Source organism: Schistocerca serialis, chromosome 11 (assembly GCF_023864345.2).
Source record: "Schistocerca serialis cubense isolate TAMUIC-IGC-003099 chromosome 11, iqSchSeri2.2, whole genome shotgun sequence".
Classification (NCBI taxonomy): Eukaryota; Metazoa; Arthropoda; class Insecta; order Orthoptera; family Acrididae; genus Schistocerca; species Schistocerca serialis.
This window is the reverse complement of record NC_064648.1, coordinates 192,532,398-192,558,295: the sequence shown is the minus strand read 5'-3', so window position 1 is coordinate 192,558,295 and position 25,898 is coordinate 192,532,398. Positions and strand designations below refer to the sequence as shown.

The 25,898-nt window shown below is 51.1% G+C and overlaps 1 long non-coding RNA gene and 25 other non-coding genes across 26 annotated transcripts in view; 25 read left to right on the top strand and 1 right to left on the bottom strand.

Annotated features, from left to right (window-relative positions):
- Positions 1-25,898, bottom strand: part of LOC126426715 (uncharacterized) — a 409,789-nt gene that overhangs the window by 318,147 nt on the left and 65,744 nt on the right. The window lies entirely within an intron of this gene.
- On the top strand, positions 153-229 carry Trnas-cga (transfer RNA serine (anticodon CGA)). Its single transcript has one exon. It is a non-coding gene; the product is annotated as a tRNA-Ser (tRNA).
- Positions 455-531, top strand: Trnas-cga (transfer RNA serine (anticodon CGA)). The gene has a single exon. It is a non-coding gene; the product is annotated as a tRNA-Ser (tRNA).
- Trnas-cga (transfer RNA serine (anticodon CGA)) lies at positions 757-833 on the top strand. Its single transcript has one exon. It is a non-coding gene; the product is annotated as a tRNA-Ser (tRNA).
- Trnas-cga (transfer RNA serine (anticodon CGA)) lies at positions 1,361-1,437 on the top strand. The gene has a single exon. It is a non-coding gene; the product is annotated as a tRNA-Ser (tRNA).
- Positions 1,663-1,739, top strand: Trnas-cga (transfer RNA serine (anticodon CGA)). The gene has a single exon. It is a non-coding gene; the product is annotated as a tRNA-Ser (tRNA).
- On the top strand, positions 2,267-2,343 carry Trnas-cga (transfer RNA serine (anticodon CGA)). Its single transcript has one exon. It is a non-coding gene; the product is annotated as a tRNA-Ser (tRNA).
- On the top strand, positions 2,569-2,645 carry Trnas-cga (transfer RNA serine (anticodon CGA)). The gene has a single exon. It is a non-coding gene; the product is annotated as a tRNA-Ser (tRNA).
- Positions 2,871-2,947, top strand: Trnas-cga (transfer RNA serine (anticodon CGA)). Its single transcript has one exon. It is a non-coding gene; the product is annotated as a tRNA-Ser (tRNA).
- On the top strand, positions 3,776-3,852 carry Trnas-cga (transfer RNA serine (anticodon CGA)). Its single transcript has one exon. It is a non-coding gene; the product is annotated as a tRNA-Ser (tRNA).
- Positions 5,283-5,359, top strand: Trnas-cga (transfer RNA serine (anticodon CGA)). The gene has a single exon. It is a non-coding gene; the product is annotated as a tRNA-Ser (tRNA).
- Positions 6,187-6,263, top strand: Trnas-cga (transfer RNA serine (anticodon CGA)). Its single transcript has one exon. It is a non-coding gene; the product is annotated as a tRNA-Ser (tRNA).
- Trnas-cga (transfer RNA serine (anticodon CGA)) lies at positions 9,797-9,873 on the top strand. The gene has a single exon. It is a non-coding gene; the product is annotated as a tRNA-Ser (tRNA).
- On the top strand, positions 11,908-11,984 carry Trnas-cga (transfer RNA serine (anticodon CGA)). Its single transcript has one exon. It is a non-coding gene; the product is annotated as a tRNA-Ser (tRNA).
- Trnas-cga (transfer RNA serine (anticodon CGA)) lies at positions 13,716-13,792 on the top strand. Its single transcript has one exon. It is a non-coding gene; the product is annotated as a tRNA-Ser (tRNA).
- On the top strand, positions 14,320-14,396 carry Trnas-cga (transfer RNA serine (anticodon CGA)). The gene has a single exon. It is a non-coding gene; the product is annotated as a tRNA-Ser (tRNA).
- On the top strand, positions 14,622-14,698 carry Trnas-cga (transfer RNA serine (anticodon CGA)). The gene has a single exon. It is a non-coding gene; the product is annotated as a tRNA-Ser (tRNA).
- Positions 15,828-15,904, top strand: Trnas-cga (transfer RNA serine (anticodon CGA)). Its single transcript has one exon. It is a non-coding gene; the product is annotated as a tRNA-Ser (tRNA).
- Trnas-cga (transfer RNA serine (anticodon CGA)) lies at positions 16,734-16,810 on the top strand. Its single transcript has one exon. It is a non-coding gene; the product is annotated as a tRNA-Ser (tRNA).
- On the top strand, positions 17,940-18,016 carry Trnas-cga (transfer RNA serine (anticodon CGA)). The gene has a single exon. It is a non-coding gene; the product is annotated as a tRNA-Ser (tRNA).
- Positions 19,148-19,224, top strand: Trnas-cga (transfer RNA serine (anticodon CGA)). Its single transcript has one exon. It is a non-coding gene; the product is annotated as a tRNA-Ser (tRNA).
- Positions 20,054-20,130, top strand: Trnas-cga (transfer RNA serine (anticodon CGA)). Its single transcript has one exon. It is a non-coding gene; the product is annotated as a tRNA-Ser (tRNA).
- On the top strand, positions 21,562-21,638 carry Trnas-cga (transfer RNA serine (anticodon CGA)). Its single transcript has one exon. It is a non-coding gene; the product is annotated as a tRNA-Ser (tRNA).
- Positions 21,864-21,940, top strand: Trnas-cga (transfer RNA serine (anticodon CGA)). Its single transcript has one exon. It is a non-coding gene; the product is annotated as a tRNA-Ser (tRNA).
- Trnas-cga (transfer RNA serine (anticodon CGA)) lies at positions 22,166-22,242 on the top strand. Its single transcript has one exon. It is a non-coding gene; the product is annotated as a tRNA-Ser (tRNA).
- Trnas-cga (transfer RNA serine (anticodon CGA)) lies at positions 23,072-23,148 on the top strand. Its single transcript has one exon. It is a non-coding gene; the product is annotated as a tRNA-Ser (tRNA).

Here is a 25,898-nt window from a genome sequence, read left to right as displayed (position 1 = left end):
CCCCAGGCTGTAGCTATGCCATGTCTCCGCAATATCCTTTCTTTCAGGGGTGCTAGTTCTGCAAAGGTTCGCAGGAGAGCTTCTGTTAACTTTGGAAGCTAGGAGACGAGGTACTGGCAGAAGTAAAGCTGTGAGGATGGAGTGTGAGTCGTGCTTGGGTGGCTCAGTTGGTAGAGCACTTGCCCCCGAGAGGCAAAGGTCCCGAGTTCGAGTCTCGGTCCGGCACGCAGTTTTAATCTGCCAGGAAGTTTCATATCAGCGCACACTCCACTGCAGAGTGAAAATCTCATTCTGGAAACATTCCCCAGGCTGTAGCTATGCCATGTCTCCGCAATATCCTTTCTTTCAGGGGTGCTAGTTCTACAAAGGTTCGCAGGAGAGCTTCTGTTAACTTTGGAAGCTAGGAGACGAGGTACTGGCAGAAGTAAAGCTGTGAGGATGGAGTGTGAGTCGTGCTTGGGTGGCTCAGTTGGTAGAGCACTTGCCCTCGAGAGGCAAAGGTCCCGAGTTCGAGTCTCGGTCCGGCACGCAGATTTAATCTGCCAAGAAGTTTCATATCAGCGCACACTCCACTGCAGAGTGAAAATCTCATTCTGGAAACATTCCCCAGGCTGTAGCTATGCCATGTCTCCGCAATATCCTTTCTTTCAGGGGTGCTAGTTCTGCAAAGGTTCGCAGGAGAGCTTCTGTTAACTTTGGAAGCTAGGAGACGAGGTACTGGCAGAAGTAAAGCTGTGAGGATGGAGTGTGAGTCGTGCTTGGGTGGCTCAGTTGGTAGAGCACTTGCCCCCGAGAGGCAAAGGTCCCGAGTTCGAGTCTCGGTCCGGCACGCAGTTTTAATCTGCCAGGAAGTTTCATATCAGCGCACACTCCACTGCAGAGTGAAAATCTCATTCTGGAAACATTCCCCAGGCTGTAGCTATGCCATGTCTCCGCAATATCCTTTCTTTCAGGGGTGCTAGTTCTGCAAAGGTTCGCAGGAGAGCTTCTGTTAACTTTGGAAGCTAGGAGACGAGGTACTGGCAGAAGTAAAGCTGTGAGGATGGAGTGTGAGTCGTGCTTGGGTGGCTCAGTTGGTAGCGCACTTGCCCTCGAGAGGCAAAAGTCCCGAGTTCGAGTCTCGGTCCGGCACGCAGTTTTAATCTGCCAGGAAGTTTCATATCAGCGCACACTCCACTGCAGAGTGAAAATCTCATTCTGGAAACATTCCCCAGGCTGTAGCTATGCCATGTCTCCGCAATATCCTTTCTTTCAGGGGAGCTAGTTCTGCAAAGGTTCGCAGGAGAGCTTCTGTTAACTTTGGAAGCTAGGAGACGAGGTACTGGCAGAAGTAAAGCTGTGAGGATGGAGTGTGAGTCGTGCTTGGGTGGCTCAGTTGGTAGAGCACTTGCCCTCGAGAGGCAAAGGTCCCGAGTTCGAGTCTCGGTCCGGCACGCAGTTTTAATCTGCCAGGAAGTTTCATATCAGCGCACACTCCACTGCAGAGTGAAAATCTCATTCTGGAAACATTCCCCAGGCTGTGGCTATGCCATGTCTCCGCAATATCCTTTCTTTCAGGGGTGCTAGTTCTGCAAAGGTTCGCAGGAGAGCTTCTGTTAACTTTGGAAGCTAGGAGACGAGGTACTGGCAGAAGTAAAGCTGTGAGGATGGAGTGTGAGACGTGCTTGGGTGGCTCAGTTGGTAGAGCACTTGCCCTCGAGAGGCAAAGGTCCCGAGTTCGAGTCTCGGTCCGGCACGCAGATTTAATCTGCCAAGAAGTTTCATATCAGCGCACACTCCACTGCAGAGTGAAAATCTCATTCTGGAAACATTCCCCAGGCTGTAGCTATGCCATGTCTCCGCAATATCCTTTCGTTCAGGGGTGCTAGTTCTGCAAAGGTTCGCAGGAGAGCTTCTGTTAACTTTGGAAGCTAGGAGACGAGGTACTGGCAGAAGTAAAGCTGTGAGGATGGAGTGTGAGTCGTGCTTGGGTGGCTCAGTTGGTACAGCACTTGCCCTCGAGAGGCAAAGTTCCCGAGTTCGAGTCTCGGTCCGGCACGCAGATTTAATCTGCCAAGAAGTTTCATATCAGCGCACACTCCACTGCAGAGTGAAAATCTCATTCTGGAAACATTCCCCAGGCTGTAGCTATGCCATGTCTCCGCAATATCCTTTCTTTCAGGGGTGCTAGTTCTGCAAAGGTTCGCAGGAGAGCTTCTGTTAACTTTGGAAGCTAGGAGACGAGGTACTGGCAGAAGTAAAGCTGTGAGGATGGAGTGTGAGTCGTGCTTGGGTGGCTCAGTTGGTAGAGCACTTGCCCTCGAGAGGCAAAGGTCCCGAGTTCGAGTCTCGGTCCGGCACGCAGTTTTAATCTGCCAGGAAGTTTCATATCAGCGCACACTCCACTGCAGAGTGAAAATCTCATTCTGGAAACATTCCCCAGGCTGTAGCTATGCCATGTCTCCGCAATATCCTTTCTTTCAGGGGTGCTAGTTCTGCAAAGGTTCGCAGGAGAGCTTCTGTTAACTTTGGAAGCTAGGAGACGAGGTACTGGCAGAAGTAAAGCTGTGAGGATGGAGTGTGAGTCGTGCTTGGGTGGCTCAGTTGGTAGAGCACTTGCCCTCGAGAGGCAAAGGTCCCGAGTTCGAGTCTCGGTCCGGCACGCAGTTTTAATCTGTCAAGAAGTTTCATATCAGCACACACTCCTCTGCAGAGTGAAAATCTCATTCTGGAAACATTCTCCAGGCTGTAGCTATGCCATGTCTCCGCAATATCCTTTCTTTCAGGGGTGCTAGTTCTGCAAAGGTTCGCAGGAGAGCTTCTGTTAACTTTGGAAGCTAGGAGACGAGGTACTGGCAGAAGTAAAGCTGTGAGGATGGAGTGTGAGTCGTGCTTGGGTGGCTCAGTTGGTAGAGCACTTGCCCCCGAGAGGCAAAGGTCCCGAGTTCGAGTCTCGGTCCGGCACGCAGTTTTAATCTGCCAGGAAGTTTCATATCAGCGCACACTCCACTGCAGAGTGAAAATCTCATTCTGGAAACATTCCCCAGGCTGTAGCTATGCCATGTCTCCGCAATATCCTTTCTTTCAGGGGTGCTAGTTCTGCAAAGGTTCGCAGGAGAGCTTCTGTTAACTTTGGAAGCTAGGAGACGAGGTACTGGCAGAAGTAAAGCTGTGAGGATGGAGTGTGAGTCGTGCTTGGGTGGCTCAGTTGGTAGAGCACTTGCCCTCGAGAGGCAAATGTCCCGGGTTCGAGTCTCGGTCCGGCACGCAGTTTTAATCTGCCAGGAAGTTTCATATCAGCGGACACTCCTCTGCAGAGTGAAAATCTCATTCTGGAAACATTCCCCAGGCTGTAGCTCTGCCATGTCTCCGCAATATCCTTTCTTTCAGGAGTGCTAGTTCTGCAAGGTTCGCAGGAGAGCTGCTGTTAACTTTGGAAGGTAGGAGACGAGGTACTGGCTGAAGTAAAGCTGTGAGGATGGAGCGTGAGTTGTGCTTGGGTGGCTCAGTTGGTAGAGCACTTGCCCGCGAGAGGCAAATGTCCCGAGTTCGAGTCTCGGTCCGGCACGCAGTTTTAATCTGCCAGGAAGTTTCATATCAGCGCACACTCCTCTGCAGAGTGAAAATCTCATTCTGGAAACATTCCCCAGGCTGTAGCTATGCCATGTCTCCGCAATATCCTTTCTTTCAGGGGTGCTAGTTCTGCAAAGGTTCGCAGGAGAGCTTCTGTTAACTTTGGAAGCTAGGATACGAGGTAGTGGCAGAAGTAAAGCTGTGAGGATGGAGCGTGAGTGCTGCTTGGGTGGCTCGGTTGGTAGAGCACTTGCCCTCGAGAGGCAAAGGTCCCGAGTTCGAGTCTCGGTCCGGCACGCAGATTTAATCTGCCAAGAAGTTTCATATCAGCGCACACTCCACTGCAGAGTGAAAATCTCATTCTGGAAACATTCCCCAGGCTGTGGCTATGCCATGTCTCCGCAATATCATTTCTTTCAGGAGTGCTAGTTCTGCAAGGTTCGCAGGAGAGCTTCTGTTAACTTTGGAAGGTAGGAGACGAGGTACTGGCTGAAGTAAAGCTGTGAGGATGGAGCGTGAGTTGTGCTTGGGTGGCTCAGTTGGTAGAGCACTTGCCGGCGAGAGGCAAATGTCCCGAGTTCGAGTCTCGGTCCGGCACGCAGTTTTAATCTGCCAGGAAGTTTCATATCAGCGCACACATCGCTGCAGAGTGAAAATCTCATTCTGGAAACATTCCCCAGGCTGTAGCTATGCCATGTCTCCGCAATATCCTTTCTTTCAGGGGTGCTAGTTCTGCAAGGTTCGCAGGAGAGCTTCTGTTAACTTTGGAAGGTAGGAGACGAGGTACTGGCAGAAGTAAAGCTGTGAGGATGGAGCGTGAGTGCTGCTTGGGTGGCTCAGTTGGTAGAGCACTTGCCCCCGAGAGGCAAATGTTCCGAGTTCGAGTCTCGGTCCGGCACGCAGTTTTAATCTGCCAGGAAGTTTCATATCAGCGCACACTCCTCTGCAGAGTGAAAATCTCATTCTGGAAACATTCCCCAGGCTGTAGCTATGCCATGTCTCCGCAATATCCTTTCTTTCAGGGGTGCTAGTTCTGCAAAGGTTCGCAGGAGAGCTTCTGTTAACTTTGGAAGCTAGGAGACGAGGTACTGGCAGAAGTAAAGCTGTGAGGATGGAGTGTGAGTCGTGCTTGGGTGGCTCAGTTGGTAGAGCACTTGCCCCCGAGAGGCAAATGTCCCGAGTTCGAGTCTCGGTCCGGCACGCAGTTTTAATCTGCCAGGAAGTTTCATATCAGCGCACACTCCACTGCAGAGTGAAAATCTCATTCTGGAAACATTCCCCAGGCTGTGGCTATGCCATGTCTCCGCAATATCATTTATTTCACGAGTGCTAGTTCTGCAAGGTTCGCAGGAGAGCTTCTGTTAACTTTGGAAGGTAGGAGACGAGGTACTGGCAGAAGTAAAGCTGTGAGGATGGAGCGTGAGTGCTGCTTGGGTGGCTCAGTTGGTAGAGCACTTGCCCCCGAGAGGCAAATGTCCCGAGTTCGAGTCTCGGTCCGGCACGCAGTTTTAATCTGCCAGGAAGTTTCATATCAGCGCACACTCCTCTGCAGAGTGAAAATCTCATTCTGGAAACATTCCCCAGGCTGTAGCTATGCCATGTCTCCGCAATATCCTTTCTTTCAGGGGTCCTAGTTCTGCAAAGGTTCGCAGGAGAGCTTCTGTTAACTTTGGAAGCTAGGAGACGAGGTACTGGCAGAAGTAAAGCTGTGAGGATGGAGTGTGAGTCGTGCTTGGGTGGCTCAGTTGGTAGAGCAATTGCCCCCGAGAGGCAAAGGTCCCGAGTTCGAGTCTCGGTCCGGCACGCAGTTTTAATCTGCCAGGAAGTTTCATATCAGCGCACTCTCCGCTGCAAGGTGAAAATCTCATTCTGGAAACATTCCCCAGGCTGTAGCTATGCCATGTCTCCGCAATATCCTTTCTTTCAGGGGTGCTAGTTCTGCAAAGGTTCGCAGGAGAGCTTCTGTTAACTTTGGAAGCTAGGAGACGAGGTACTGGCAGAAGTAAAGCTGTGAGGATGGAGTGTGAGTCGTCCTTGGGTGGCTCAGTTGGTAGAGCACTTGCCCCCGAGAGGCAAATGTCCCGATTTCGAGTCTCGGTCCGGCACGCAGTTTTAATCTGCCAGGAAGTTTCATATCAGCGCACACTCCTCTGCAGAGTGAAAATCTCATTCTGGAAACATTCCCCAGGCTGTAGCTATGCCATGTCTCCGCAATATCCTTTCTTTCAGGGGTGCTAGTTCTGCAAAGGTTCGCAGGAGAGCTTCTGTTAACTTTGGAAGCTAGGAGACGAGGTATTGGCAGAAGTAAAGCTGTGAGGATGGAGTGTGTCGTGCTTGGGTGGCTCGGTTGGTAGAGCACTTGCCCGCGAGAGGCAAAGGTCCCGAGTTCGAGTCTCGGTCCGGCACGCAGTTTTAATCTGCCAGGAAGTTTCATATCAGCGCACAGTCCACTGCAGAGTGAAAATCTCATTCTGGAAACATTCCCCAGGCTGTAGCTATGCCATGTCTCCGCAATATCATTTCTTTCAGGGGTGCTAGTTCTGCAAAGGTTCGCAGGAGAGCTTCTGTTAACTTTGGAAGCTAGGAGACGAGGTACTGGCAGAAGTAAAGCTGTGAGAATGGAGTGTGAGTCGTGCTTGGGTGGCTCAGTTGGTAGAGCACTTGCCCCCGAGAGGCAAAGGTCCCGAGTTCGAGTCTCGGTCCGGCACGCAGTTTAAATCTGCCAGGAAGTTTCATATCAGCGCACAGTCCACTGCAGAGTGAAAATCTCATTCTGGAAACATTCCCCAGGCTGTGGCTATGCCATGTCTCCGCAATATCATTTCTTTCAGGAGTGCTAGTTCTGCAAGGTTCGCAGGAGAGCTTCTGTTAACTTTGGAAGGTAGTAGACAAGGTACTGGCAGAAGTAAAGCTGTGAGGATGGAGCGTGAGTTCTGCATGGGTGGCTCGGTTGGTAGAGCACTTGCCCGCGAGAGGCAAATGTCCCGAGTTCGAGTCTCGGTCCGGCACGCAGTTTTAATCTGCCAGGAAGTTTCATATCAGCGCACACTCCGCTGCAGAGTGAAAATCTCATTCTGGAAACATTCCCCAGGCTGTAGCTATGCCATGTCTTCGCAATATCCTTTCTTTCAGGAGTGCTAGTTCTGCAAGGTTCGCAGGAGAATTTCTCTTAACTTTGGAAGGTAGGAGACGAGGTACTGGCAGGAGTAAAGCTGAGAGGATGGAGCGTGAGTTGTGCTTGGGTGGCTCGGTTGGTAGAGCGCTTGCCCGCGAGAGGCAAATGTCCCGAGTTCGAGTCTCGGTCCGGCACGCAGTTTTAATCTGCCAGGAAGTTTCATATCAGCGCACACTCCGCTGCAGAGTGAAAATCTCATTCTGGAAACATTCCCCAGGCTGTAGCTATGCCATGTCTCCGCAATATCCTTTCTTTCAGGAGTGCTAGTTCTGCAAGGTTCGGAGGAGAGCTTCTGTTAACTTGGGAAGGTAGGAGACGAGGTACTGGCAGAAGTAAAGCTGATAGGATGGAGCGTGAGCCGTGCTTGGGTGGCTCAGTTGGTAGAGCACTTGCCCCCGAGAGGCATAGGTCCCGTGTTCGAGTCTCGGTCCGGCATGCAGTTTTAATCTGCCAGGAAGTTTCATATCAGCGCACACTCCACTGCAGAGTGAAAATCTCATTCTGGAAACATTCCCCAGGCTGTAGCTAAGCCATGTCTCCGCAATATCCTATCTTTCAGGAGTGCTCGTTCTGCATGGTTCGCAGGGGAGCTTCTGTTAACTTTGGAAGGTAGGAGACGAGGTACTGGCAGAAATAAAGCTGAGAGCACGGGGCGTGGGTTGTGCTTGGGTGGCTCGGTTGGTAGAGCACTTGGCCGCGAGAGGCAAGTGTCCCGAGTTCGAGTCTCGGTCCGGCACGCAGTTTTAATCTGCCAGGAAGTTTCATATCAGCGCACACTCCACTGCAGAGTGAAGATCTCATTCTGGAAACATTCCCCAGGCTGTAGCTATGCCATGTCTCCGCAATATCCTTTCTTTCAGGGGTGCTAGTTCTGCAAAGGTTCGCAGGAGAGCTTCTGCTAACTTTGGAAGGTAGGAGACGAGGTACTGGCAGAAATAAAGCTGTGAGCATGGGGCGTGAGTTGTGCTTGGGTGGCTCGGTTGGTGGAGCACTTGCCCGCGAGAGGCAAATGTCCCGAGTTCGAGTCTCGGTCGGGCACGCAGTTTTAATCTCTTAGGAAGTTTCATATCAGCGCACACTCCACTGCAGAGTGAAAATCTCATTCTGGAAACATTCCCCAGGCTGTAGCTATGCCATGTCTCCGCATATCCTTACTTTCAGGAGTGCTAGTTCTGCAAGGTTCGCAGGAGAGCTTCTGTTAACTTTGGAAGGTAGGAGACGAGGTACTGGCAGAAATAAAGCTGTGAGCATGGGGCGTGACTTGTGCTTGGGTGGCTCGGTTGGTAGAGCACTTGCCCGCGAGAGGCAAATGTCCCGAATTCGAGGATCGGTTCGGCACGCAGTTTTAATCTGCCAGGAAGTTTCATATCAGCGCACACTTCTCTTCAGAGTGAAAATCTCATTCTGGAAACATTCCCCAGGGTGTAGCTATGACATGTCTCCGCAATATCCTTTCTTTCAGGAGTGCTAGTTCTGCAAGGTTTGCAGGAGAGCTTCTGTTAACTTTGGAAGGAAGGAGACGAGGTACTGGCAGAAGTAAAGCTGTGAGGATGGAGCGTGAGTTGTGCTTGGGTGGCTCGGTTGGTAGAGCACTTGCCCGCGAGAGGCAAATGTCCCGAGTTCGAGTCTCGGTCCGGCACGCAGTTTTAATCTGCCAGGAAGTTTCATATAAGCGCACACTCCGCTGCAGAGTGAAAATCTCATTCTGGAAACATTCCCCAGGCTGTAACTATGCCATGACTCCGCAATATCCTTTTTTTCAATAGTGCTAGTTCTGCAAGGTTCGCAGGAGAGCTTCTGTTATCTTTGGAAGGTAGGAGACGAGGTATTGGCAGAAGTAAAGCTGTGAGGATGGAGCGTGAGTTGTGCTTGGGTGGCTCGGTTGGTAGAGCGGTTGCCCGCGAGAGGCAAATGCCCCGAGATCGAGTCTCGGTCCGGCACGCAGTTTTAATGTGCCAGGAAGTTTCATATCAGCGCACACTCCGCTGCAGCGTGAAAATCTCATTCTGGAAACATTCCCCAGGCTGTAGCTATGCCATGTCTCCACAATATCATTTCTTTCAGGAGTGCTAGTTCTGCAAGGTTCGCAGGAGAGCTTCTGTTAACTTGGAAGGTAGGAGACGAGGTACTGGCAGAAGTAAAGCTGTGAGGATAGAGCGTGAGTCGGCTTGGGTGGCTCAGTTGGTTGAGCACTTGCCCGCGAGAGGCAAAGGTCCCCAGTTCGAGTCTCGGTCCGGCACGCAGATTTAATCTGCCAGGAAGTTTCATATCAGCGCACAGTCCACTGCAGAGTGAAAATCTCATTCTGGAAACATTCCCCAGGCTGTGGCTATGCCATGTCTCCGCAATATCATTTATTTCAGGAGTGGTAGTTCTGCAAGGTTCGCAGGAGAGCTTCTGTTAACTTTGGAAGGTAGTAGACGAGGTACTGGCAGAAGTAAAGCTGTGAGGATGGAGCGTGAGTTGTGCATGGGTGGCTCGGTTGGTAGAGCACTTGCCCGCGAGAGGCAAATGTCCCGAGTTCGAGTCTCGGTCCGGCACGCAGTTTTAAGATGCCAGGAAGTTTCATATCAGCGCACACTCCGCTGCAGCGTGAAAATCTCATTCTGGAAACATTCCCCAGGCTGTAGCTATGCCATGTCTCCGCAATATCCTTTCTTTCAGGAGTGCTAGTTCTGCAAGGTTCGCAGGAGAATTTCTGTTAACTTCGGAAGGTAGGAGACGAGGTACTGGCAGGAGTAAAGCTGAGAGGATGGAGCGTGAGTTTTGCTTGGGTGGCTCGGTTGGTAGAGCGCTTGGCCGCGAGAGGCAAATGTCCCAAGTTCGAGTCTCGGTCCGGCACGCAGATTTAATCTGCCAAGAAGTTTCATATCAGCGCACACTCCACTGCAGAGTGAAAATCTCATTCTGGAAACATTCCCCAGGCTGTGGCTATGCCATGTCTCCGCAATATCATTTCTTTCAGGAGTGCTAGTTCTGCAAGGTTCGCAGGAGAGCTTCTGTTAACTTTGGAAGGTAGGAGACGAGGTACTGGCTGAAGTAAAGCTGTGAGGATGGAGTGTGAGTCGTGCTTGGGTGGCTCAGTTGGTAGAGCACTTGACCTCGAGAGGCAAAGGTCCCGAGTTCGAGTCTCGGTCCGGCACGCAGATTTAATCTGCCAAGAAGTTTCATATCAGCGCACACTCCACTGCAGAGTGAAAATCTCATTCTGGAAACATTCCCCAGGCTGTGGCTATGCCATGTCTCCGCAATATCATTTCTTTCAGGAGTGCTAGTTCTGCAAGGTTCGCAGGAGAGCTTCTGTTAACTTTGGAAGGTAGGAGACGAGGTACTGGCAGAAATAAAACTGTTAGCGTGGGGCGTGAGTTGTGCTTAGGTGGCTCAGTTGGTAGAGCACTTGCCCGCGAGAGGCAAATGTCCCGATTTCGAGTCTCGGTCGGGCACGCAGTTTTAATCTCTTAGGAAGTTTCATATCAGCGCACACTCCGCTGCAGAGTGAAAATCTCATTCTGGAAACATTCCCCAGGCTGTAGCTATGCCATGTCTCCGCAATATCATTTCTTTCAGGAGTGCTAGTTCTGCAAGGTTCGCAGGAGAGCTTCTGTTAACTTTGGAAGGTAGGAGACGAGGTACTGGCTGAAGTAAAGCTGTGAGGATGGAGCGTGGGTTGTGCTTGGGTGGCTCAGTTGGTAGAGCACTTGCCCGCGAGAGGCAAATGTCCCGAGTTCGAATCTCGGTCCGGCACGCAGTTTTAATCTGCCAGGAAGTTTCATATCAGCGCACACTCCTCTGCAGAGTGAAAATCTCATTCTGGAAACATTCCCCAGGCTGTAGCTATGCCATGTCTCCGCAATATCCTTTCTTTCAGGGGTGCTAGTTCTGCAAAAGTTCGCAGGAGAGCTTCTGTTAACTTTGGAAGCTAGGAGACGAGGTACTGGCAGAAGTAAAGCTGTGAGGATGGAGTGTGAGTCGTGCTTGGGTGGCTCAGTTGGTAGAGCACTTGCCCCCGAGAGGCAAATGTCCCGAGTTCGAGTCTCGGTCCGGCACGCAGTTTTAATCTGCCAGGAAGTTTCATATCAGCGCACACTCCACTGCAGAGTGAAAATCTCATTCTGGAAACATTCCCCAGGCTGTGGCTATGCCATGTCTCCGCAATATCATTTCTTTCACGAGTGCTAGTTCTGCAAGGTTCGCAGGAGAGCTTCTGTTAACTTTGGAAGGTAGGAGACGAGGTACTGGCAGAAGTGAAGCTGTGAGGATGGAGCGTGAGTGCTGCTTGGGTGGCTCAGTTGGTAGAGCACTTGCCCCCGAGAGGCAAATGTCCCAAGTTCGAGTCTCGGTCCGGCACGCAGTTTTAATCTGCCAGGAAGTTTCATATCAGCGCACACTCCTCTGCAGAGTGAAAATCTCATTCTGGAAACATTCCCCAGGCTGTAGCTATGCCATGTCTCCGCAATATCCTTTCTTTCAGGGGTGCTAGTTCTGCAAAGTTTCGCAGGAGAGCTTCTGTTAACTTTGGAAGCTAGGAGACGAGGTACTGGCAGAAGTAAAGCTGTGAGGATGGAGTGTGAGTCGTGCTTGGGTGGCTCAGTTGGTAGAGCACTTGCCCCCGAGAGGCAAAGGTCCCGAGTTCGAGTCTCCGTCCGGCACGCAGTTTTAATCTGCCAAGAAGTTTCATATCAGCGCACTCTCCGCTGCAAGGTGAAAATCTCATTCTGGAAACATTCCCCAGGCTGTAGCTATGCCATGTCTCCGCAATATCCTTTCTTTCAGGGGTGCTAGTTCTGCAAAGGTTCGCAGGAGAGCTTCTGTTAACTTTGGAAGCTAGGAGACGAGGTACTGGCAGAAGTAAAGCTGTGAGGATGGAGTGTGAGTCGTGCTTGGGTGGCTCAGTTGGTAGAGCACTTGCCCCCGAGAGGCAAATGTCCCGATTTCGAGTCTCGGTCCGGCACGCAGTTTTAATCTGCCAGGAAGTTTCATATCAGCGCACACTCCTCTGCAGAGTGAAAATCTCATTCTGGAAACATTCCCCAGGCTGTAGCTATGCCATGTCTCCGCAATATCCTTTCTTTCAGGGGTGCTAGTTCTGCAAAGGTTCGCAGGAGAGCTTCTGTTAACTTTGGAAGGTAGGAGACGAGGTACTGGCTGAAGTAAAGCTGTGAGGATGGAGTGTGAGTCGTGCTTGGGTGGCTCAGTTGGTAGAGCACTTGACCTCGAGAGGCAAAGGTCCCGAGTTCGAGTCTCGGTCCGGCACGCAGATTTAATCTGCCAAGAAGTTTCATATCAGCGCACACTCCACTGCAGAGTGAAAATCTCATTCTGGAAACATTCCCCAGGCTGTGGCTATGCCATGTCTCCGCAATATCATTTCTTTCAGGAGTGCTAGTTCTGCAAGGTTCGCAGGAGAGCTTCTGTTAACTTTGGAAGGTAGGAGACGAGGTACTGGCAGAAATAAAACTGTGAGCGTGGGGCGTGAGTTGTGCTTAGGTGGCTCAGTTGGTAGAGCACTTGCCCGCGAGAGGCAAATGTCCCGATTTCGAGTCTCGGTCGGGCACGCAGTTTTAATCTCTTAGGAAGTTTCATATCAGCGCACACTCCGCTGCAGAGTGAAAATCTCATTCTGGAAACATTCCCCAGGCTGTAGCTATGCCATGTCTCCGCAATATCATTTCTTTCAGGAGTGCTAGTTCTGCAAGGTTCGCAGGAGAGCTTCTGTTAACTTTGGAAGGTAGGAGACGAGGTACTGGCTGAAGTAAAGCTGTGAGGATGGAGCGTGGGTTGTGCTTGGGTGGCTCAGTTGGTAGAGCACTTGCCCGCGAGAGGCAAATGTCCCGAGTTCGAATCTCGGTCCGGCACGCAGTTTTAATCTGCCAGGAAGTTTCATATCAGCGCACACATCGCTGCAGAGTGAAAATCTCATTCTGGAAACATTCCCCAGGCTGTAGCTATGCCATGTCTCCGCAATATCCTTTCTTTCAGGGGTGCTAGTTCTGCAAGGTTCGCAGGAGAGCTTCTGTTAACTTTGGAAGGTAGGAGACGAGGTACTGGCTGAAGTAAAGCTGTGAGGATGGAGCGTGAGTGCTGCTTGGGTGGCTCAGTTGGTAGAGCACTTGCCCCCGAGAGGCAAATGTTCCGAGTTCGAGTCTCGGTCCGGCACGCAGTTTTAATCTGCCAGGAAGTTTCATATCAGCGCACACTCCTCTGCAGAGTGAAAATCTCATTCTGGAAACATTCCCCAGGCTGTAGCTATGCCATGTCTCCGCAATATCCTTTCTTTCAGGGGTGCTAGTTCTGCAAAAGTTCGCAGGAGAGCCTCTGTTAACTTTGGAAGCTAGGAGACGAGGTACTGGCAGAAGTAAAGCTGTGAGGATGGAGTGTGAGTCGTGCTTGGGTGGCTCAGTTGGTAGAGCACTTGCCCCCGAGAGGCAAATGTCCCGAGTTCGAGTCTCGGTCCGGCACGCAGTTTTAATCTGCCAGGAAGTTTCATATCAGCGCACACTCCACTGCAGAGTGAAAATCTCATTCTGGAAACATTCCCCAGGCTGTGGCTATGCCATGTCTCCGCAATATCATTTCTTTCACGAGTGCTAGTTCTGCAAGGTTCGCTGGAGAGCTTCTGTTAACTTTGGAAGGTAGGAGACGAGGTACTGGCAGAAGTAAAGCTGTGAGGATGGAGCGTGAGTGCTGCTTGGGTGGCTCAGTTGGTAGAGCACTTGCCCCCGAGAGGCAAATGTCCCAAGTTCGAGTCTCGGTCCGGCACGCAGTTTTTATCTGCCAGGAAGTTTCATATCAGCGCACACTCCTCTGCAGAGTGAAAATCTCATTCTGGAAACATTCCGCAGGCTGTAGCTATGCCATGTCTCCGCAATATCCTTTCTTTCAGGGGTGCTAGTTCTGCAAAGTTTCGCAGGAGAGCTTCTGTTAACTTTGGAAGCTAGGAGACGAGGTACTGGCAGAAGTAAAGCTGTGAGGATGGAGTGTGAGTCGTGCTTGGGTGGCTCAGTTGGTAGAGCACTTGCCCCCGAGAGGCAAAGGTCCCGAGTTCGAGTCTCGGTCCGGCACGCAGTTTTAATCTGCCAAGAAGTTTCATATCAGCGCACTCTCCGCTGCAGGGTGAAAATCTCATTCTGGAAACATTCCCCAGGCTGTAGCTATGCCATGTCTCCGCAATATCCTTTCTTTCAGGGGTGCTAGTTCTGCAAAGGTTCGCAGGAGAGCTTCTGTTAACTTTGGAAGCTAGGAGACGAGGTACTGGCAGAAGTAAAGCTGTGAGGATGGAGTGTGAGTCGTGCTTGGGTGGCTCAGTTGGTAGAGCACTTGCCCCCGAGAGGCAAATGTCCCGATTTCGAGTCTCGGTCCGGCACGCAGTTTTAATCTGCCAGGAAGTTTCATATCAGCGCACACTCCTCTGCAGAGTGAAAATCTCATTCTGGAAACATTCCCCAGGCTGTAGCTATGCCATGTCTCCGCAATATCCTTTCTTTCAGGGGTGCTAGTTCTGCAAAGGTTCGCAGGAGAGCTTCTGTTAACTTTGGAAGCTAGGAGACGAGGTACTGGCAGAAGTAAAGCTGTGAAGATGAAGTGTGAGTCGTGCTTGGGTGGCTCAGTTGGTAGAGCACTTGCCCCCGAGAGGCAAAGGTCCCGAGTTCGAGTCTCGGTCCGGCACGCAGTTTTAATCTGCCAGGAAGTTTCATATCAGCGCACACTCCTCTGCAGAGTGAAAATCTCATTCTGGAAACATTCCCCAGGCTGTAGCTATGCCATGTCTCCGCAATATCCTTTCTTTCAGGGGTGCTAGTTCTGCAAAGGTTCGCAGGAGAGCTTCTGTTAACTTTGGAAGCTAGGAGACGAGGTACTGGCAGAAGTAAAGCTGTGAGGATGGAGTGTGAGTCGTGCTTGGGTGGCTCAGTTGGTAGAGCACTTGCCCCCGAGAGGCAAAGGTCCCGAGTTCGAGTCTCGGTCCGGCACGCAGTTTTAATCTGCCAGGAAGTTTCATATCAGCGCACTCTCCGCTGCAGGGTGAAAATCTCATTCTGGAAACATTCCCCAGGCTGTAGCTATGCCATGTCTCCGCAATATCCTTTCTTTCAGGAGTGCTAGTACTGCAAGGTACGCAGGAGAGCTTCTGTTAACTTTGGAAGGTAGGAGACGAGGTACTGGCAGAAATAAAACTGTGAGCATGGGGCGTGAGTTGTGCTTAGGTGGCTCAGTTGGTAGAGCACTTGCCTGCGAGAGGCAAATGTCCCGATTTCGAGTCTCGGTCGGGCACGCAGTTTTAATCTCTTAGGAAGTTTCATATCAGCGCACACTCCGCTGCAGAGTGAAAATCTCATTCTGGAAACATTCCCCAGGCTGTAGCTATGCCATGTCTCCGCAATATCCTTTCTTTCAGGAGTGATAGATCTGCAAGGTTCGCTGGAGAGCTTCTGTTAACTTTGAAAGGTAGGAGACGAGGTACTGGCAGAAATAAAGCTGTGAGCATGGGGCGTGACTTGTGCTTGGGTGGTTCGGTTGGTAGAGCACTTGCCCGCGAGAGGCAAATGTCCCGAGTTCGAGTCTCGGTCCGGCACGCAGTTTTAATCTGTCAGGAAGTTTCATATCAGGGCACAGTCCGCTGCAGAGTGAAAATCTCATTCTGGAAACATTCCCCAGGCTGTAGCTATGCCATGTCTCCGCAATATCCTTTCTTTCAGGGGTGCTAGTTCTGCAAAGTTTCGCAGGAGAGCTTCTGTTAACTTTGGAAGGTAGGAGACGAGGTACTGGCAGAAGTAAAGCTGTGAGGATGGAGTGTGAGTCGTGCTTGGGTGGCTCAGTTGGTAGAGCACTTGCCCCCGAGAGGCAAATGTCCCGAGTTCGAGTCTCGGTCCGGCACGCAGTTTTAATCTGCCAGGAAGTTTCATATCAGCGCACACTCCTCTGCAGAGTGAAAATCTCATTCTGGAAACATTCCCCAGGCTGTAGCTATGCCATGTCTCCGAAATATCCTTTCTTTCAGGGGTGCTAGTTCTGCAAAGGTTCGCAGGAGAGCTTCTGTTAACTTTGGAAGCTAGGAGACGAGGTACTGGCAGAAGTAAAGCTGTGAGGATGGAGTGTGAGTCGTGCTTGGGTGGCTCAGTTGGTAGAGCACTTGCCCCCGAGAGGCAAAGGTCCCGAGTTCGAGTCTCGGTCCGGCACGCAGTTTTAATCTGCCAGGAAGTTTCATATCAGCGCACACTCCTCTGCAGAGTGAAAATCTCATTCTGGAAACATTCCCCAGGCTGTAGCTATGCCATGTCTCCGCAATATCCTTTCTTTCAGGGGTGCTAGTTCTGCAAAGGTTCGCAGGAGAGCTTCTGTTAACATTGGAAGCTAGGAGACGAGGTACTGGCAGAAGTAAAGCTGTGAGGATGGAGTGTGAGTCGTGCTTGGGTGGCTCAGTTGGTAGAGCACTTGCCCCCGAGAGGCAAATGCCCCGAGTTCGAGTCTCGGTCCGGCACGCAGTTTTAATCTGCCAGGAAGTTTCATATCAGCGCACACTCCTCTGCAGAGTGAAAATCTCATTCTGGAAACATTCCCCAGGCTGTAGCTATGCCATGTCTCCGCAATATCCTTTCTTTCAGGGGTGCTAGTTCTGCAAAGGTTCGCAGGAGAGCTTCTGTTAACTTTGGAAGCTAGGAGACGAGGTACTGGCAGAAGTAAAGCTGTGAGGATGGAGTGTGAGTCGTGCTTGGGTGGCTCAGTTGGTAGAGCACTTGCCCCCGAGAGGCAAAGGTCCCGAGTTGGAGTCTCGGTCCGGCACGCAGTTTTAATCTGCCAGGAAGTTTCATATTAGCGCACACTCCTCTGCTGAGTGAAAATCTCATTCTGGAAACATTCCCCAGGCTGTAGCTATGCCATGTCTCCGCAATATCCTTTCTTTCAGGGGTGCTAGTTCTGCAAAGGTTCGCAGGAGAGCTTCTGTTAACTTTGGAAGCTAGGAGACGAGGTACTGGCAGAAGTAAAGCTGTGAGGATGGAGTGTGAGTCGTGCTTGGGTGGCTCAGTTGGTAGAGCACTTGCCCCCGAGAGGCAAAGGTCCCGAGTTCGAGTCTCGGTCCGGCACGCAGTTTTAATCTGCCAGGAAGTTTCATATCAGCGCACTCTCCGCTGCAGGGTGAAAATCTCATTCTGGAAACATTCCCCAGGCTGTAGCTATGCCATGTCTCCGCAATATCCTTTCTTTCAGGAGTGCTAGTACTGCAATGTCCGCAGGAGAGCTTCTGTTAACTTTGGAAGGTAGGAGACGAGGTACTGGCAGAAATAAAACTGTGAGCATGGTGCGTGAGTTGTGCTTAGGTGGCTCAGTTGGTAGAGCACTTGCCCGCGAGAGGCAAATGTCCCGATTTCGAGTCTCGGTCGGGCACGCAGTTTTAATCTCTTAGGAAGTTTCATATCAGCGCACACTCCGCTGCAGAGTGAAAATCTCATTCTGGAAACATTCCCCAGGCTGTAGCTATGCCATGTCTCCGCAATATCCTTTCTTTCAGGAGTGATAGATCTGCAAGGTTCGCAGGAGAGCTTCTGTTAACTTTGGAAGGTATGAGACGACGTACTGGCAGAAATAAAACAGTGAGCATGGGGCGTGAGTTGTGCTTAGGTGGCTCAGTTGGTAGAGCACTTGCCCCCGAGAGGCAAATGTTCCGAGTTCGAGTCTCGGTCCGGCACGTAGTTTTAATCTGCCAGGAAGTTTCATATCAGCGCACACTCCTCTGCAGAGTGAAAATCTCATTCGGGAAACATTCCCCAGGCTGTAGCTATGCCATGTCTCCGCAATATCCTTTCTTTCAGGGGTGCTAGTTCTGCAAAGGTTCGCAGGAGAGCTTCTGTTAACTTTGGAAGCTAGGAGACGAGGTACTGGCAGAAGTAAAGCTGTGAGGATGGAGGTTGAGTCGTGCTTGGGTGGCTCAGTTGGTAGAGCACTTGCCCGCGAGAGGCAAATGTCCCGAGTTCGAGTCTCGGTCCGGCACGCAGTTTTAATCTGCCAGGAAGTTTCATATCAGCGCACACTCCTCTGCAGAGTGAAAATCTCATTCTGGAAACATTCCCCAGGCTATAGCTATGCCATGTCTCCGCAATATCCTTTCTTTCAGGGGTGCTAGTTCTGCAAAGTTTCGCAGGAGAGCTTCTGTTAACTTTGGAAGCTAGGAGACGAGGTACTGGCAGAAGTAAAGCTGTGAGGATGGAGTGTGAGTCGTGCTTGGGTGGCTCAGTTGGTAGAGCACTTGCCCCCGAGAGGCAAAGGTCCCGAGTTCGAGTCTCGGTCCGGCACGCAGTTTTAATCTGCCAGGAAGATTCATATCAGTGCACTCTCCGCTGCAGGGTGAAAATCTCATTCTGGAAACATTCCCCAGGCTGTAGCTATGCCATGTCTCCGCAATATCCTTTCTTTCAGGGGTGCTAGTTCTGCAAAGGTTCGCAGGAGAGCTTCTGTTAACTTTGGAAGGTATGAGACGAGGTACTGGCAGAAATAAAACTGTGAGCATGGGGCGTGAGTTGTGCTTAGGTGGCTCAGTTGGTAGAGCACTTGCCCCCGAGAGGCAAATGTTCCGAGTTCGAGTCTCGGTCCGGCACGCAGTTTTAATCTGCCAGGAAGTTTCATATCAGCGCACACTCCTCTGCAGAGTGAAAATCTCATTCTTGAAACATTCCCCAGGCTGTAGCTATGCCATGTCTCCGCAATATCCTTTCTTTCAGGGGTGCTAGTTCTGCAAAGTTTCGCAGGAGAGCTTCTGTTAACTTTGGAAGGTAGGAGACGAGGTACTGGCAGAAGTAAAGCTGTGAGGATGGAGTGTGAGTCGTGCTTGGGTGGCTCAGTTGGTAGAGCACTTGCCCCCGAGTGGCAAAGGTCCCGAGTTCGAGTCTCGGTCTGGCACGCACTTTTAATCTGCCAGGAAGTTTCATATCAGCGCACTCTCCGCTGCAGGGTGAAAATCTCATTCTGGAAACATTCCCCAGGCTGTAGCTATGCCATGTCTCCGCAATATCCTTTCTTTCAGGGGTGCTAGTTCTGCAAAGGTTCGCAGGAGAGCTTCTGTTAACTTTGGAAGCTAGGAGACGAGATACTGGCAGAAGTAAAGCTGTGAGGATGGAGTGTGAGTCGTGCTTGGGTGGCTCAGTTGGTAGAGCACTTGCCCCCGAGAGGCAAATGTCCCGAGTTCGAGTCTCGGTCCGGCACGCAGTTTTAATCTGCCAGGAAGTTTCATATCAGCGCACACTCCTCTGCAGAGTGAAAATCTCATTCTGGAAACATTCCCCAGGCTGTAGCTATGCCATGTCTCCGCAATATCCTTTCTTTCAGGGGTGCTAGTTCTGCAAAGGTTCGCAGGAGAGCTTCTGTTAACTTTGGAAGCTAGGAGACGAGGTACTGGCAGAAGTAAAGCTGTGAGGATGGAGTGTGAGTCGTGCTTGGGTGGCTCAGTTGGTAGAGCACTTGCCCCCGAGAGGCAAAGGTCCCGAGTTCGAGTCTCGGTCCGGCACGCAGTTTTAATCTGCCAGGAAGTTTCATATCAGCGCACACTCCTCTGCAGAGTGAAAATCTCATTCTGGAAACATTCCCCAGGCTGTAGCTATGCCATGTCTCCGCAATATCCTTTCTTTCAGGGGTGCTAGTTCTGCAAAGGTTCGCAGGAGAGCTTCTGTTAACATTGGAAGCTAGGAGACGAGGTACTGGCAGAAGTAAAGCTGTGAGGATGGAGTGTGAGTCGTGCTTGGGTGGCTCAGTTGGTAGAGCACTTGCCCCCGAGAGGCAAATGCCCCGAGTTCGAGTCTCGGTCCGGCACGCAGTTTTAATCTGCCAGGAAGTTTCATATCAGCGCACACTCCTCTGCAGAGTGAAAATCTCATTCTGGAAACATTCCCCAGGCTGTAGCTATGCCATGTCTCCGCAATATCCTTTCTTTCAGGGGTGCTAGTTCTGCAAAGGTTCGCAGGAGAGCTTCTGTTAACTTTGGAAGCTAGGAGACGAGGTACTGGCAGAAGTAAAGCTGTGAGGATGGAGTGTGAGTCGTGCTTGGGTGGCTCAGTTGGTAGAGCACTTGCCCCCGAGAGGCAAAGGTCCCGAGTTGGAGTCTCGGTCCGGCACGCAGTTTTAATCTGCCAGGAAGTTTCATATCAGCGCACACTCCTCTGCTGAGTGAAAATCTCATTCTGGAAACATTCCCCAGGCTGTAGCTATGCCATGTCTCCGCAATATCCTTTCTTTCAGGGGTGCTAGTTCTGCAAAGGTTCGCAGGAGAGCTTCTGTTAACTTTGGAAGCTAGGAGACGAGGTACTGGCAGAAGTAAAGCTGTGAGGATGGAGTGTGAGTCGTGCTTGGGTGGCTCAGTTGGTAGAGCACTTGCCCCCGAGAGGCAAAGGTCCCGAGTTCGAGTCTCGGTCCGGCACGCAGTTTTAATCTGCCAGGAAGTTTCATATCAGCACACTCTCCGCTGCAGGGTGAAAATCTCATTCTGGAAACATTCCCCAGGCTGTAGCTATGCCATGTCTCCGCAATATCCTTTCTTTCAGGAGTGCTAGTACTGCAAGGTTCGCAGGAGAGCTTCTGTTAACTTTGGAAGGTAGGAGACGAGGTACTGGCAGAAATAAAACTGTGAGCATGGTGCGTGAGTTGTGCTTAGGTGGCTCAGTTGGTAGAGCACTTGCCCGCGAGAGGCAAATGTCCCGATTTCGAGTCTCGGTCGGGCACGCAGTTTTAATCTCTTAGGAAGTTTCATATCAGCGCACACTCCGCTGCAGAGTGAAAATCTCATTCTGGAAACAATCCCCAGGCTGTAGCTATGCCATGTCTCCGCAATATCCTTTCTTTCAGGAGTGATAGATCTGCAAGGTTCGCAGGAGAGCTTCTGTTAACTTTGGAAGGTATGAGACGACGTACTGGCAGAAATAAAACTGTGAGCATGGGGCGTGAGTTGTGCTTAGGTGGCTCAGTTGGTAGAGCACTTGCCCCCGAGAGGCAAATGTTCCGAGTTCGAGTCTCGGTCCGGCACGTAGTTTTAATCTGCCAGGAAGTTTCATATCAGCGCACACTCCTCTGCAGAGTGAAAATCTCATTCTGGAAACATTCCCCAGGCTGTAGCTATGCCATGTCTCCGCAATATCCTTTCTTTCAGGGGTGCTAGTTCTGCAAAGGTTCGCAGGAGAGCTTCTGTTAACTTTGGAAGCTAGGAGACGAGGTACTGGCAGAAGTAAAGCTGTGAGGATGGAGTGTGAGTCGTGCTTGGGTGGCTCAGTTGGTAGAGCACTTGCCCCCGAGAGGCAAAGGTCCCGAGTTCGAGTCTCGGACCGGCACGCAGTTTTAATCTGCCAGGAAGATTCATATCAGTGCACTCTCCGCTGCAGGGTGAAAATCTCATTCTGGAAACATTCCCCAGGCTGTAGCTATGCCATGTCTCCGCAATATCCTTTCTTTCAGGGGTGCTAGTTCTGCAAAGGTTCGCAGGAGAGCTTCTGTTAACTTTGGAAGCTAGGAGACGAGATACTGGCAGAAGTAAAGCTGTGAGGATGGAGTGTGAGTCGTGCTTGGGTGGCTCAGTTGGTAGAGCACTTGCCCCCGAGAGGCAAATGTCCCGAGTTCGAGTCTCGGTCCGGCACGCAGTTTTAATCTGCCAGGAAGTTTCATATCAGCGCACACTCCTCTGCAGAGTGAAAATCTCATTCTGGAAACATTCCCCAGGCTGTAGCTATGCCATGTCTCCGCAATATCCTTTCTTTCAGGGGTGCTAGTTCTGCAAAGGTTCGCAGGAGAGCTTCTGTTAACTTTGGAAGCTAGGAGACGAGGTACTGGCAGAAGTAAAGCTGTGAGGATGGAGTGTGAGTCGTGCTTGGGTGGCTCAGTTGGTAGAGCACTTGCCCCCGAGAGGCAAAGGTCCCGAGTTCGAGTCTCGGTCCGGCACGCAGTTTTAATCTGCCAGGAAGTTTCATATCAGCGCACACTCCTCTGCAGAGTGAAAATCTCATTCTGGAAACATTCCCCAGGCTGTAGCTATGCCATGTCTCCGCAATATCCTTTCTTTCAGGGGTGCTAGTTCTGCAAAGGTTCGCAGGAGAGCTTCTGTTAACTTTGGAAGCTAGGAGACGAGGTACTGGCAGAAGTAAAGCTGTGAGGATGGAGTGTGAGTCGTGCTTGGGTGGCTCAGTTGGTAGAGCACTTGCCCCCGAGAGGCAAAGGTCCCGAGTTCGAGTCTCGGTCCGGCACGCAGTTTTAATCTGCCAGGAAGTTTCATATCAGCGCACACTCCTCTGCAGAGTGAAAATCTCATTCTGGAAACATTCCCCAGGCTGTAGCTATGCCATGTCTCCGCAATATCCTTTCTTTCAGGGGTGCTAGTTCTGCAAAGGTTCGCAGGAGAGCTTCTGTTAACTTTGGAAGCTAGGAGACGAGGTGCTGGCAGAAGTAAAGCTGTGAGGATGGAGTGTGAGTCGTGCTTGGGTGGCTCAGTTGGTAGAGCACTTGCCCCCGAGAGGCAAAGGTCCCGAGTTCGAGTCTCGGTCCGGCACGCAGTTTTAATCTGCCAGGAAGTTTCATATCAGCGCACTCTCCGCTGCAGGGTGAAAATCTCATTCTGGAAACATTCCCCAGGCTGTAGCTATGCCATGTCTCCGCAATATCCTTTCTTTCAGGGGTGCTAGTTCTGCAAAGGTTCGCAGGAGAGCTTCTGTTAACTTTGGAAGCTAGGAGACGAGGTACTGGCAGAAGTAAAGCTGTGAGGATGGAGTGTGAGTCGTGCTTGGGTGGCTCAGTTGGTAGAGCACTTGCCCCCGAGAGGCAAATGCCCCGAGTTCGAGTCTCGGTCCGGCACGCAGTTTTAATCTGCCAGGAAGTTTCATATCAGCGCACACTCCTCTGCAGAGTGAAAATCTCATTCTGGAAACATTCCCCAGGCTGTAGCTATGCCATGTCTCCGCAATATCCTTTCTTTCAGGGGTGCTAGTTCTGCAAAGGTTCGCAGGAGAGCTTCTGTTAACTTTGGATACTAGGAGACGAGGTACTGGCAGAAGTAAAGCTGTGAGGATGGAGTGTGAGTCGTGCTTGGGTGGCTCAGTTGGTAGAGCACTTGCCCCCGAGAGGCAAATGTCCCGAGTTCGAGTCTCGGTCCGGCACGCAGTTTTAATCTGCCAGGAAGTTTCATATCAGCGCACACTCCTCTGCAGAGTGAAAATCTCATTCTGGAAACATTCCCCAGGCTGTAGCTATGCCATGTCTCCGCAATATCCTTTCTTTCAGGGGTGCTAGTTCTGCAAAGGTTCGCAGGAGAGCTTCTGTTAACTTTGGAAGCTAGGAGACGAGGTACTGGCAGAAGTAAAGCTGTGAGGATGGAGTGTGAGTCGTGCTTGGGTGGCTCAGTTGGTAGAGCACTTGCCCCCGAGAGGCAAAGGTCCCGAGTTCGAGTCTCGGTCCAGCACGCAGTTTTAATCTGCCAGGAAGTTTCATATCAGCGCACTCTCCGCTGCAGGGTGAAAATCTCATTCTGGAAACATTCCCCAGGCTGTAGCTATGCCATGTCTCCGCAATATCCTTTCTTTCTGGAGTGCTAGTACTGCAAGGTTCGCAGGAGAGCTTCTGTTAACTTTGGAAGGTAGGAGACGAGGTACTGGCAGAAATAAAACTGTGAGCATGGGGCGTGAGTTGTGCTTAGGTGGCTCAGTTGGTAGAGCACTTGCCCGCGAGAGGCAAATGTCCCGATTTCGAGTCTCGGTCGGGCACGCAGTTTTAATCTCTTAGGAAGTTTCATATCAGCGCACACTCCGCTGCAGAGTGAAAATCTCATTCTGGAAACATTCCCCAGGCTGTAGCTATGCCATGTCTCCGCAATATCCTTTCTTTCAGGAGTGATAGATCTGCATGGTTCGCAGGAGAGCTTCTGTTAACTTTGAAAGGTAGGAGACGAGGTACTGGCAGAAATAAAGCTGTGAGCATGGGGCGTGACTTGTGCTTGGGTGGCTCGGTTGGTAGAGCACTTGAACGCGAGAGGCAAATGTCCCGAGTTCGAGTCTCGGTCCGGCACGCAGTTTTAATCTGTCAGGAAGTTTCATATCAGGGCACACACCGCTGCAGAGTGAAAATCTCATTCCTGAAACATTCCCCAGGCTGTAGCTATGCCATGTCTCCGCAATATCCTTTCTTTCAGGAGTGCTAGTACTGCAAGGTTCGCAGGAGAGCTTCTGTTAACTTTGGAAGGTATGAGACGAGGTACTGGCAGAAATAAAACTGTGAGCATGGGGCGTGAGTTGTGCTTAGGTCGCTCAGTTGGTAGAGCACTTGCCCCCGAGAGGCAAATGTTCCGAGTTCGAGTCTCGGTCCGGCACGCAGTTTTAATCTGCCAGGAAGTTTCACATCAGCGCACACTTCTCTGCAGAGTGAAAATCTCTTTCTGGAAACATTCCCCAGGCTGTAGCTATGCCATGTCTCCGCAATATCCTTTCTTTCAGGAGTGCTGGTTCTGCAAGGTTCGCAGGAGAGCTTCTGTTAACTTTGGAAGGTAGGAGACGAGGTACTGGCAGAAGTAAAGATGTGAGGATGGAGCGTGAGCCGTGCTTGGGTGGCTCAGTTGGTAGAGCACTTGCCCCCGAGAGGAAAAGGTCCCGAGTTCGAGTCTCGGTCTGGAACGCAGTTTTAATCTGCCAGGAAGTTTCATATCAGCGCACACTCCACTGCAGAGTGAAAATCTCATTCTGGAAACATTCCCCAGGCTGTAGCTATACCATGTCTCCGCAATATCCTTTCTTTCAGGAGTGCTAGTTCTGCAAGGTCCGCAGGAGAGCTTCTGTTAACTTTGGAAGGTAGGAGACGAGGTACTGGCAGAAGTAAAGCTGTGAGGATGGAGCGTGAGTTGTGCTTGGGTGGCTCGGTTTGTAGAGCACTTGCCCGCGAGAGGCAAATGTCCCGAGTTCGAGTCTCGGTCCGGCACGCAGTTTTAATCTGCCAGGAAGTTTCATATCAGCGGACACTCCACTGGAGAGTGAAAATCTCATTCTGGAAACATTCCCCAGGCTGTAGCTATGCCATGTCTCCGCAATATCCTTTCTTTCAGGAGTGCTAGTACTGCAAGGTTCGCAGGAGAGCTTCTGTTAACTTTGGAAGGTAGGAGGCGAGGTACTGGCATAAATAAAGCTGTGAGCATGGGGCGTGAGTTGTGCTTGGGTGGCTCGGTTGGTAGAGCACTTGCCCGCGAGAGGCAAATGTCCCGAGTTCGAGTCTCGGTCCGGCACGCAGTTTTAATCTGCCAGGAAGTTTCATATCAGCGCACACTCCACTGCAGAGTGAAAATCTCTTTCTGGAAACATTCCCCAGGCTGTACCTATGCCATGTCTCCGCAATATATTTCTTTCAGGAGTGCTAGTTCTGCAAGGTTCGCAGGAGATCTTCTGTTCACTTTGGAAGGTAGGAGACGAGGTACTGGCAGAAATAAAGCTGTGAGCATGGGGCGTGAGTTGTGCTTGGGTGGCTCAGGTGGTAGAGCACTTGCCCGCGAGAGGCAAATGTCCCGAGTTCGAGTCTCGGTCCGGCACGCAGTTTTAATCTGTCAGGAAGTTTCATATCAGCGCACACTCCGCTGCAGAGTGAAAATCTCATTCTGGGAACATTCCCCAGGCTGTAGCTATGCCATGTCTCCGCAATATCCTTTTTATCAGGAGTGCTAGTTCTGCAAGGTTCGCAGGAGAGCTTCTGTTAACTTTGGAAGGTAGGAGACGAGGTACTGGCAGAAGTAAAGCTGTGAGCATGGGGCGTGAGTTATGCTTGGGTGGCTCAGTTGGTAGAGCACTTCCCCGCTAGAGGCAAATGTCCCGAGTTCGAGTCTCGGTCCGGCACGCAGTTTTAATCTGTCAGGGAGTTTCATATCAGCGCACACTCCGCTGCAGAGTGAAAATCTCATTCTGGAAACATTCTCCAGGCTGTAGGTATGCCATGTCTCCGCAATATCCTTTCTTTTAGGGGTGCTAGTTCTGCAAGATTCGCAGGAGAAATTCTGTTAACTTTGGAAGGTAGGAGACGAGGTACTGGCAGAAGTAAAGCTGTGAGGATGGAGCGTGAGTTGTGCTTGGGTGGCTCGGTTGGTAGAGCACTTGCCCGCGAACGTCCCCTTTTTTACTATTTACGCATGACTGTGCTTAAACTGACACACAATATTTTGTTAGCGCAACGCAATCTGACTTTC